Below are 9,642 nucleotides of genomic sequence, written 5' to 3'. Positions count from 1 at the left end.
TCTTAAGAATTGTCAATATGATATCGGGTGTCATCCATTATAATGACCATAAATCCAAATAAGCTTTTCTAGCCTGCCAGCGCATTTCCTTGACTCTGTTGTATGCAATTTATGTTTGACTCCAGAGTTTGAGTAAACCGCCAATCATTCTCCTTTCTTCAAGCCTATTCCTGGTGGATAAAATGAACAGTATATGAAATCCAAATGTCACTTTTGCTTTGACATCTGAGCTGGCAAAATGCCCATTCATTCCCCATCCATCATTCATTTATACATATTTCTTTTTTTTTCAAGAATCAAAAAGTTGTGTCTTGGAAAAGATCAACAAAATTGACAAATTTTAACTACATTGACTAAGAAAGAAGACTCAAATTCTAAAAATAAGAAATGGATGTGTGCACATCACTACTGAATTTACATTGCTTTTGTATTTCTATTTTATTGATTTCCTCTCTTATCCTTATCATTTCTTTCCTTACTTTAGTTTTTTTTTTTTAATTGTTATTTCCCCAACACATTTTTTCCCCCACTGTACAGCATGGTGATCCAGTTACACATACATGTATACATTCTTTTTTCTCCCATTGTCATGCTCCGTCATTAAGTAACTAGACATAGTTCTGAGTGCTACACAGCATTTGTACATATTTCTTGGGCATTTATTAGTGGCAGGATCAATTCTAAAATCAACCATACTCCTGTTGCATGTTACCTTACACTTTATTATGTGCTATTATATTATAGTTATGAGTGAATGTGGTTGCTTTTGCTCACATGGTACAGTTCTTGAAATAGACACCTCATATATGATGGGCGAAGAATTGAATTGATGAGTACATGACCCAATGGCTTAATTTGTATATCACACTGCTATTTAAATTCCAGACTTAATTATCAAACCAAATAAGTGGCTTAGGTACATTTTCCAGTTCAAATGGTCTCTGTTCATGCTTCCTTTAGGATTTTAAAATGCCATGATTAGGTCAGGAGTTTTCAAATGGATGTTTAAAGTACTAGAAATTTGCTTTCAAATGTAGTTGAAAGTACAAAACAGCACACAGAAAAAGTAAAAATAATTCTTACTATCCTATCATCCAAAAGCAATGTTTTAATTTCCACAAATGTGTTACCTGCAGAGCCACAGTTTTGAAAACCACCAGGATACACTATCTATACAGAATTCAACACGAATTCTGCTTCCTGGAGTTGTCCTGGGTGGCAGCTCTCATTTACTATCTTTCTTACACGCATGTCTGTGTATATTTTCTCACTTTAGTTTTAAACTAAAAAAAAGGGGAGGGGGAGGGAAGTAGCATCCTGCTTTCCGAAATTATTAATATTTTCCATAGTATTAAACTTATTTTACTAGTTACTTCTTTTTACGTATCACTGTCCTGTCCATAAAACTTAGCCTCTTTAGCCTTTGGAGAGCCCCTGGAAAGATGAGTTCATGCTTCCTATAATTTTGTGTTGCGCCCATCAGGAAGCTGATATATAGAGTATTTCATCCATCATCGCCCTATCGAAACAGTTTTGGCTCCCACCAACCACATTTTATTCATCTCTCGCAGGACATTTTTGACCGTGGGAGGTGTGAAGATGTGTGAAACAAAGTCTTACAGAGCTGACTGCCAGCGACCTCCGTTATTAGTTACATCTTGGTTAATAGAATCCTTTTAAAAAGGAACGTAGCTAAAAGCCAAAGACACGGTTAACCTAGTGATACGAGGAATTTATCATAAGGAAGCAGTTCAACAGTTGTAACTGTCGTGTTTAAACCATTTGTTTAGACAGAGCTCGGTTTGTCCAGCCCCTCCACCGAGGCAATTTTCCTGTGATTTGTTACCTCCTCCTCCTTCTCTTCACCAGCCTTGTACACAATAGTGCGAGGATGTCTCTCCCTCCACAACCAGGCACTGGCACCATCTCTGGGGAAGCTGAGGTCCAGCAGCATGGAGCCAGCTCTCCTGGTTATACAAGCAGATGTCATGTGTCACGCTTTTTGAGTCATCTCATCAGAGGATTGGAAATAAAATGGATTCACAGACTGCCACCCAAAGACAGAATTCCCTGACTCCGAGCCCTAACAAGAAAAAGAATAAAAGGAGTTCCCATTGTGGCTCAGTGGTAACGAACCCGACTGGTATCCATGAGGATGCAGGTCAAGGATCCGGTGCTGCCCTGAACTGGTCACAGACACAGCTCAGTTCCCACGTTGCTGTGGCTGCGGTGTAGGCGGCAGCTGTAGCTCTCATTCATCCCCTAGCCTGGGAACCTCCCTATGCTTCAGGTGCAGCCCTAAAAAGAAAAAGATTGAAAGATATTGGCGCCTGAGCTGTTATTTTTAACTATATGGAAAGTAGCTTTGCATGAAAAAATACAAAAAGGAAAATGGCTGGATTGCAATGGTTTTATTTATAGATTACTATAAAACAATGACCTTTTAACATGCTGGATGTTTTTCACTTTTAATAGAAATTAAGAAACACATTCACTATGGTAGCATCACACAATAAACTAGAACGTCCAAGAGGGGAGCTGTCGCCTGCTCGTCTATTCACCTCCCCATCCAAAGCCGAAATGATCTTTGTAGCAGTTAAACAAATAACAAAGAGTGAAAAGTCTTTAAGAAAAAGTCTCTTTGGAGGACAAAGTAATGAGAGATGTGATCCTTCTGCGCTCATCAATTTCAGACATATTTTAAGTCACAAAATCATTTTTTATTTTTAACACAACTCTTAAAAATATTATGAACCATCAGGAGGAAACCGATAAACTCTTGGTGAGGGATTTATTCAAGTTTGTTCTCTATTTTTACCTGCCCTATAAATAGGAGCAATTATTTTCGGTAACTTGTGAATAAATGATTCTATGCTGGAAAATTTAAGATGGTGTGAATTCTTTGTTAATTCCGTGGGTAACCTTGCAGTTACTGTGTTTCTCTACATTCTCTGATTGCTCCGTCAATAACCAAGAGGGGCCATGCACACACTTCTCCTCCACATATTTATTTTCCTCAAAAGGGTTACTTCATAGGTGTTACAGCAGCTCTCTGAATGATAGGGCAATTATTCTGTTCACAAGAGAGAAGGCTACTGTATTTTCCCATTAGAAAGACCCACAAAATAAGCAATTTTGAGAAAATTACACTGGACCCATGCCTGGGAAGGACCTGTCTGAGTCTCTTTCTCCTGCAGAATCCAGGGTCAATCCACTCATTTGTTTCAATAAAAATTTTTTGAGAGGAACAGGACCTAGAAAACTCCAATCAATAAAATTTCCAATTTCTAAAATTATTCAAAGAGGTGTTTATTTCATTTGAATGGGTAAATACTTATTTTGGGGGCAAACATTCAGATGGCCTCATATTCTCCTATGTGTAAAGGACACTATATATAGACTTTGTATTTGTATAGTCTCACCATTTTAAGGGTAAGAGATACCTCTGGAGGCCACGTTTTTGTTCATTTTTAAGTCTTTATAACACATCTTGCAATTGATCAAATCATTGCTCTAACAAGCTAAAGAGAAGTAAGGCGAGCATTTTGAGCCAAAAGAGGGAAGAAAAACACCCTTTTCAATGAAAGTGCATTGCATCCATTCTGGATAGTGGTCACTTTGGGGCACTTTACTAGAAAACCATGTCAGTAATGAAGTTCTCTACTTACAGAGATGGTTATAGCTGGAGCACTTGACTATTTCTTGTAAAATTCCATCCTTCCACAAATAGGTTTTAAACTTGAGCAATGACTAAGGCAAATGGTTATAGGAACAATTTGCAGGTAAAACACATTTTATGCTTTAGTTTAAAAATAGCCCAAAGCCTCACTCCATGAAAACTGGCTCAAGGGACAATTATAAGCAAGATCAGGATGGGGCGTCCTGGCTTGGGCATTAATGAACAGCAACTAGCAACTGTCTTACTGTCTTCGGAAGCACTCTCTCTCCAATTACAGTGAGAATGCTGCTTTCCTGCAGTATTTGTCCCTGCCTTCTCCCCATCTCTCTCCCCTGCATACACAGGAGTGGGCTTCTACCTTCAGCTCACCCAGCCTAAAGTCTCCTTGTGTGCTCCCAGAGATGCATTAAAATCCTGCTAAATCATGGTGCATCTGCTCCGGGCTCACGCTTGCTCCTTCCTTCAACTTTCAAAAGTAGGAGAGTCATATGAAGACGTGCCCATTAAGACGATTATAAAAACCCATCCCTTCCTCCCTCCACTCAACCAACATGGAAAATGGATGTCAGAGCCCATCTTTTCTGCCTTTTACAACGGATGAAGCCTCTTTCCTCCAATCTCAGGCTCTTCCCTCTGCGGCTGCTCTGCATTCTCTTCCTTTCCATCTCCTTGGTGACTTCAGTCTGTCAATCATTCCTCCTTTCTCTTCTCCCTTCCCTGTGAGTATAATTTCAAACATACAGAAATGTTGAAGCACCAATACAAGACCATCCATGGTCTCTGTACCCAGATGGACCAATTGTTTACATTTTGCTCCCTCTGCTTCTCTCTCTCTCTCATTTATTTATTTTTAGGGGCGCATCTGGGGCATATGGACGTTCCCAAGCTAGGGGTCAAATGGGAGTTACAGCTGCCAGCCTACACCACAGCCACAGCAACTAGGGATCCGAGCTGCATCTGCAACCTACACCACAACTCATGGCAATGCTGGATCCTTAACCCACCGATTGAGGCCAGGGAGCGAACCAGCATCCTCATGGATACTAGAAGGATTTGTTACTCCTGAGCTACAGTGGGAACTCCTCCAACCTTTCTTAAACCATCCCTTGGACCTGCGCCTGAATTCATTGTTGGGCAGGAGGCCCCTCCTCCTTTCTTAGAATGGACCCTGGGGGCCAGGACCGCTATTGCTGGCATTACAGGCTCGCATGGACTCCTGGCACCTAGTAATCCAATCTGAGCTTCCCACAGTCGAAAGACAGCTGGGATTTGGGGTGGAAGTGGGTGTGTGTGTGTAGGGGGGAATGATCACGATTTAATTGCTGCCTGGAATGCCCTCATTGGTGGTGGGGCTGGCTCTGAGTCTCTGCACAGTTTGGTCTTGTTGTGCAGGGAGACCCCGCCGGGCACCATGCTGCTCACTGCTGCTCCAGCAGAGAAAACAGGAGGGACTGACATTCCTTCTCCTTAACACACCAGGACCTGAGCCAAGCAAGTGGAAAGAAAAAACAATTTCAAAGTACATTCACTGAACATAAACATTTTTTGGTTTTGTTTTTCTTTTTTCTTTTTAGGGACGCACCGGCAGCATATGGAAGTTCCCAGGTTAGGGGTCAAATCAGAGCTGCACCTGCTAGCCTGCGATGCCACAGCCACAGCAAGGCGGGATCCAAGCTGTGTCTGCGACCTACACTGCAGCTCAGGGCATAGCCGGATCCTTAATCCACTGAGCGAGGCCAGGGATCGAACTGGTGTCCTTGTGGACATTAGTTGGGTTCGTTACTACTGAGCCACAACGGGAACTCCTGTATTTCTTAATCAGGTAGCACAGGAAGGCCATTGAGAGTTATTACCATGTGCTTAGTTTGAAATCCCTACAGTGTAGGAAATAGGTTACCAAGAAGTCAATTTATCCCCTACCCCTGCCTCCCAGCCAGTTCTTGGCAGGTGATAAAGCTAAGTCTACAAGTCAAATGGACAAATTGGAGAATGCACTCCTGAAGCAAGAGGGTGTGGTGAGCATTACAAAAGAAATTTTGGGAGTTCCCGTCGTGGCTCAGTGGTTAATGAACCTGACTAGCATCCATGAGGTTGTGGGTTTGATCCCTGGCCTCCCTCAGTGGGTTAAGGATCTGGCATTGCCGTGAGCTGTGGTGTAGGTCGCAGACACAGCTCAGATCCCATGTTGCTTTGGCTGTGGTGTAGGCCACCGGCTGCAGCTCTGATTGGACCCCTAGCCTGGGAACCTCCATGTGCCGCAGGTGCGGCCCTAAAAAGACAAAAAACAAACAAAAAAAGTAAATTGCATTAGGGAGCAAAAGGACTGAAAAACTGCCTGTGCTTCCAGTGTGGGCACAGCCTTTCACCCCCTCCATGCTTCCTGCTCATCTGTCACAACCCACAAAAAGCCACCAAGCAGGATTCCCACTGGACAGTCAGACGCAGGCCTTAGAATTCACCCCGGCTATCCAGTTGTCAGGGGAGAGAAGACAGAATGTCTGCTCACTGAGTCTCTCAAACAGGGTCTCTGCCTTCGTTTCAGAATTTTAAAATCCTGGATTTCAAGGTCAGTGGCATAGACCCAGGGACCCCGAACATGTTGCAAATCTGGCCATTAAATCAGTCTCCTGTGATGGGTGTCTTCAGGCGATCACCTAGCATCTCTCCCTGCCTTTCTCATGATTGAAAGAGCTCCAAATGCTTATTAAGAATGCTGGTGGGGGAGTTCCCGCTGTGGCATGGGGGGTGAAGAATCCGGCATTGCCACAGCTGTGGAATGCCCATATGCCGCAGATGCAGCCAAAAAAGAAAAAGAATGCTGATCAGAAAAAGCTGGACTGAAGCAGAGAGAATGACGTACTGTCAAACATCAGCGGGGGTGAGAGCACCTGTAAATCTGTCTCAAAAGAGGAAGGAGGAGACACGCACAGGGCTTGAGGCGTCCACACGTGTAACACAAGAAGGAAGGGATGCTGGCTCGGGCTTATTGCTTGTCCTACACACTTCTCTCTCCTCCCTTTACTGTAGCTTCTTAATTCACGTTTATGCGGTACAGCTGGGAGCCTCCGAGTTCTTGGCTTGCTCCAGGACACACTTGTTATACAGGAAAGACAGCTTGGGGGGGGGGTCTATAATTTTTGGTTGTGCGCTCAGGTGGGCAGAGGGTGTGAGAAGGCAGTAAACAGGGCAGGCTCTGCAGAGACCAGGATACAGATGGAACAGCCTTTTTATATGGCTTGGTTTTAACTGCCTCTTTGCCCGGCTTTCATGAAAAACGGTCTATGGGAAATGCCTTAGGAGAGAACCAAGGCTGTTGGCCTAATAATCAGCTTTATAGCAATGCTGACTGAAGAAACTCAGACTACACGCATGGCTGGCTTTTTTTTTTTTTGCTTTTTAGGGCCACACCTGTGGCATATGGAAGTTCCCAGGCTAGGCGTGGAACCGGAGCCACAGCCGCTGGCCTACACCACAGCGACTCAGGGTCCGAGCTGCCTCTGGGACCTACATCACAGCTCACACAATGCGGGATCCTTAGCCCACTGAGAAAGGCCAGGGGTTGAAGCCCCATCCTTGTGGATTCCAGTTGGGTTTGTTCACTGCTGAGCCTTGAAGGGCACTCCTGGCCCATCTATTTTAATCATCTTTGCTAGGCAGCTGCTTAACCATCCATATCAGTCTCCAGCTTGATGCCTCTTAAGAACACCTGCTACGGGCCATGTGTCATTAACGGAGGGCTGGCCAAAGATCAAGGGGTGGCTCTGGTCATTAGGCTCAGGTGAGGTCACAGGCGATTTGCAGACAGCACGCTTTAAACTGTGCAAAGCTGATGTGATACAAACGCCCACGTCGGGTTCTGCTCTTTCTCACGTGCTCTCCACCCCTTACCGGCTCTGCTCCTTGGGAGCACAGACTTCACTGTCACAGGCTCTGCTCAGCTTTCTGATGCCAGGCTTCTAGCCTCCTTCCCCTACGCTGCCACTTTGTCACATTCAGTGCGTGTTTTCCGTTCTGATTGGCCACTCTCACGTACTCCTTCACTTCAAACCTCTAGTTTCTTGGATTCCGCTCACACATCTCTGAGCATCTCCTCTCGGTCCCATTCAGGACCCTTTGTTCGCCCCTCCCCCCTTCACGGTGGGTGTACCCCTGTTCTAGCTGCAGCCTAATGCATGTCTCTCATCTTGTTATCTCTTTACCATAATGCCCCGCTTTCACGTGCACAACCATCTCCTAGATGCTGAGTCCCAGATCCTGTCCCAGACTGCAGACCCAACGACCAAGCTCCATCCAGGTATCAGCGCCACTCTGATTACACTCAACGGGTCCCCTGCTGCCATCATCGCCTTTGGCGCCCTGTACTTGCTCTGGTTTGACAGCCTCTCCCAGGCAACAAAACATGACAGCATCCTTAAGGGCTCCGTCCCTCTTCATCTCCCAAGGAAAGTAAATCTCTACACCCAAATCAGTTTTTCACTTTACAATTGCTTCTTCAAGCCCCCATGTCTTCTTTCAGCTCATCACCCCCATCCTGGAACAGGTCTTCTCCGGCGGGGAACAGTATACCAGCCTCCAATCACTGCTCTAACCTTTGGCATGTCCCCTCGCAAATTCATCTTTTGCAAAGCCAGTGATCTTTCCAAAATATTTAAGCCAACTGTGTAACTCTTTGCAGGCTTTCTGGGACCTGCAGACTGAAGCCCAGGCTCCTTAAGCTGGAGTATGCGCCCTGCTGTGTCCAGCCTGAGCCTCCTCAAGCTTCACTTTCTGTATTTGATACCGAAATGACACAATGTGTGGTTTCCGAACACACAGAACCACACGGTGCCTTTCTGTTTCTGTTCACACCATTCATCTGCTTGGAAGGTCTTCTTCCACCATCCCGCCCCGTCTTGATGCTCTTTCTGTCCCTTTAAGAAAGGCTTCAAGCCCTAGCTCCTTGGGAAGTCTTCACAGCTCCACCCACCCTGCTCCCCAAAACCCAATCCGGCAGGTTATAGGATCTTTTAGGATCCTTTAACTCCTACTTTCCCCTTTACTTGAAATGACTCTAATGCCTTCTGATGTTGCATCTCTCTCCCACCAGGCTTTGGGTTCCTTGAGGTAGGAACCTGTCATTTTCATCTCTGCATGACCAGAGCCAAGCCTAGTGCCTCAAGGAGTGATCTTTGAGTGACTGGCTGATTCCCTTAACATCTCTAGTTTCTACTTTCCTTTGTAACTTAAGCTATAGGGAAGAAGAATAGAAGAGAGAGGAAAAGGAGACAGTTACTGAAGCAGGTTCGTTTGGGGTGATGCACAGCCAACTGAAAAGCTGAGAGGTGAGGCTTGCAGCGCAGTTTGATTCGAAAGCCAGCGGAGAGCGAAGGGACGGGGAAAACGCATCCTAAACCTGCCTCCCCCGAGGGTGAGAGGCTGGGGTTATTTATGGGATAAAGAAGCAGGGCGGTCTGAGCCGTGAGGAGGGGTGATTGGAAAAAGATGCGATGATGGTAGTTGTGCGCAGGCGTAACTCGGCTCGGGGCCTCTGCACGTTCTCGGCGTTTTCAGCTCCAATAGCAAAGGGTCACATTCGCGCCTGCCCAGTTGGAGAGGCCGAGGTCCTCTCCCGTCTTGACCCGCTCAGCTAGAGGCAGATGCCGCTGACTCCAAGTGCCTCCCGCTCAACGTGCCAACTGGAGGGCGTGCAAGTCTTAAAACGACCTGGATGATTGAAAGCAGGTGAAATGGGTTGACTGACCCCTGCGCACGGGTTCGAGAGTTTCCAGAACACATCCTTTGTAATTCTTGCCCCTGACCGTGAATGTAACTGCTTAAGAGAAGCACTAACTGATGGCATTGAATGTAGTAGGGGTGGGAGAAAGACAGGGGAGAATGGCATTTAGGTGGGAGCTTGGGGAGCAAAGCAGAAGGTCTAGCTGGTAAAGATGGGCTCTGGAGCGCCATCTAATGTGGTCCCTTTG

At 45.6% G+C, this 9,642-nt stretch overlaps 1 long non-coding RNA gene across 3 annotated transcripts; it reads right to left on the bottom strand.

Moving 5' to 3' along the window:
• Positions 1-2,396: 2,396 nt before the first annotated feature.
• On the bottom strand, positions 2,397-9,081 carry LOC146401181 (uncharacterized). 3 transcript variants are annotated; one of them, XR_014809152.1, is made up of 3 exons: positions 6,139-9,081; positions 4,992-5,161; positions 2,699-4,396 (listed from the first exon to the last, which is right to left on the bottom strand). It is a non-coding gene; the product is annotated as an uncharacterized LOC146401181 (long non-coding RNA). The 3 variants fall into 3 exon arrangements; XR_014809153.1 differs by lacking the exon at positions 4,992-5,161 and having other exon boundaries at positions 2,397-4,396; positions 6,540-9,081; XR_014809154.1 differs by lacking the exon at positions 2,699-4,396 and having other exon boundaries at positions 4,806-5,161; positions 6,540-9,081.
• Between the last annotated feature and the right edge of the window lie 561 nt (positions 9,082-9,642).

The sequence above is a fragment of the Sus scrofa genome, chromosome 7, assembly GCF_054392235.1.
Source record: "Sus scrofa isolate SSC_HxYL_T2T_F1_AM1 chromosome 7, Sscrofa_HxYL_maternal_Yorkshire_Landrace_v2.0, whole genome shotgun sequence".
Taxonomy (NCBI): domain Eukaryota; kingdom Metazoa; phylum Chordata; class Mammalia; order Artiodactyla; family Suidae; genus Sus; species Sus scrofa.
This window is presented reverse-complemented; position numbering and strand designations above follow the sequence as displayed.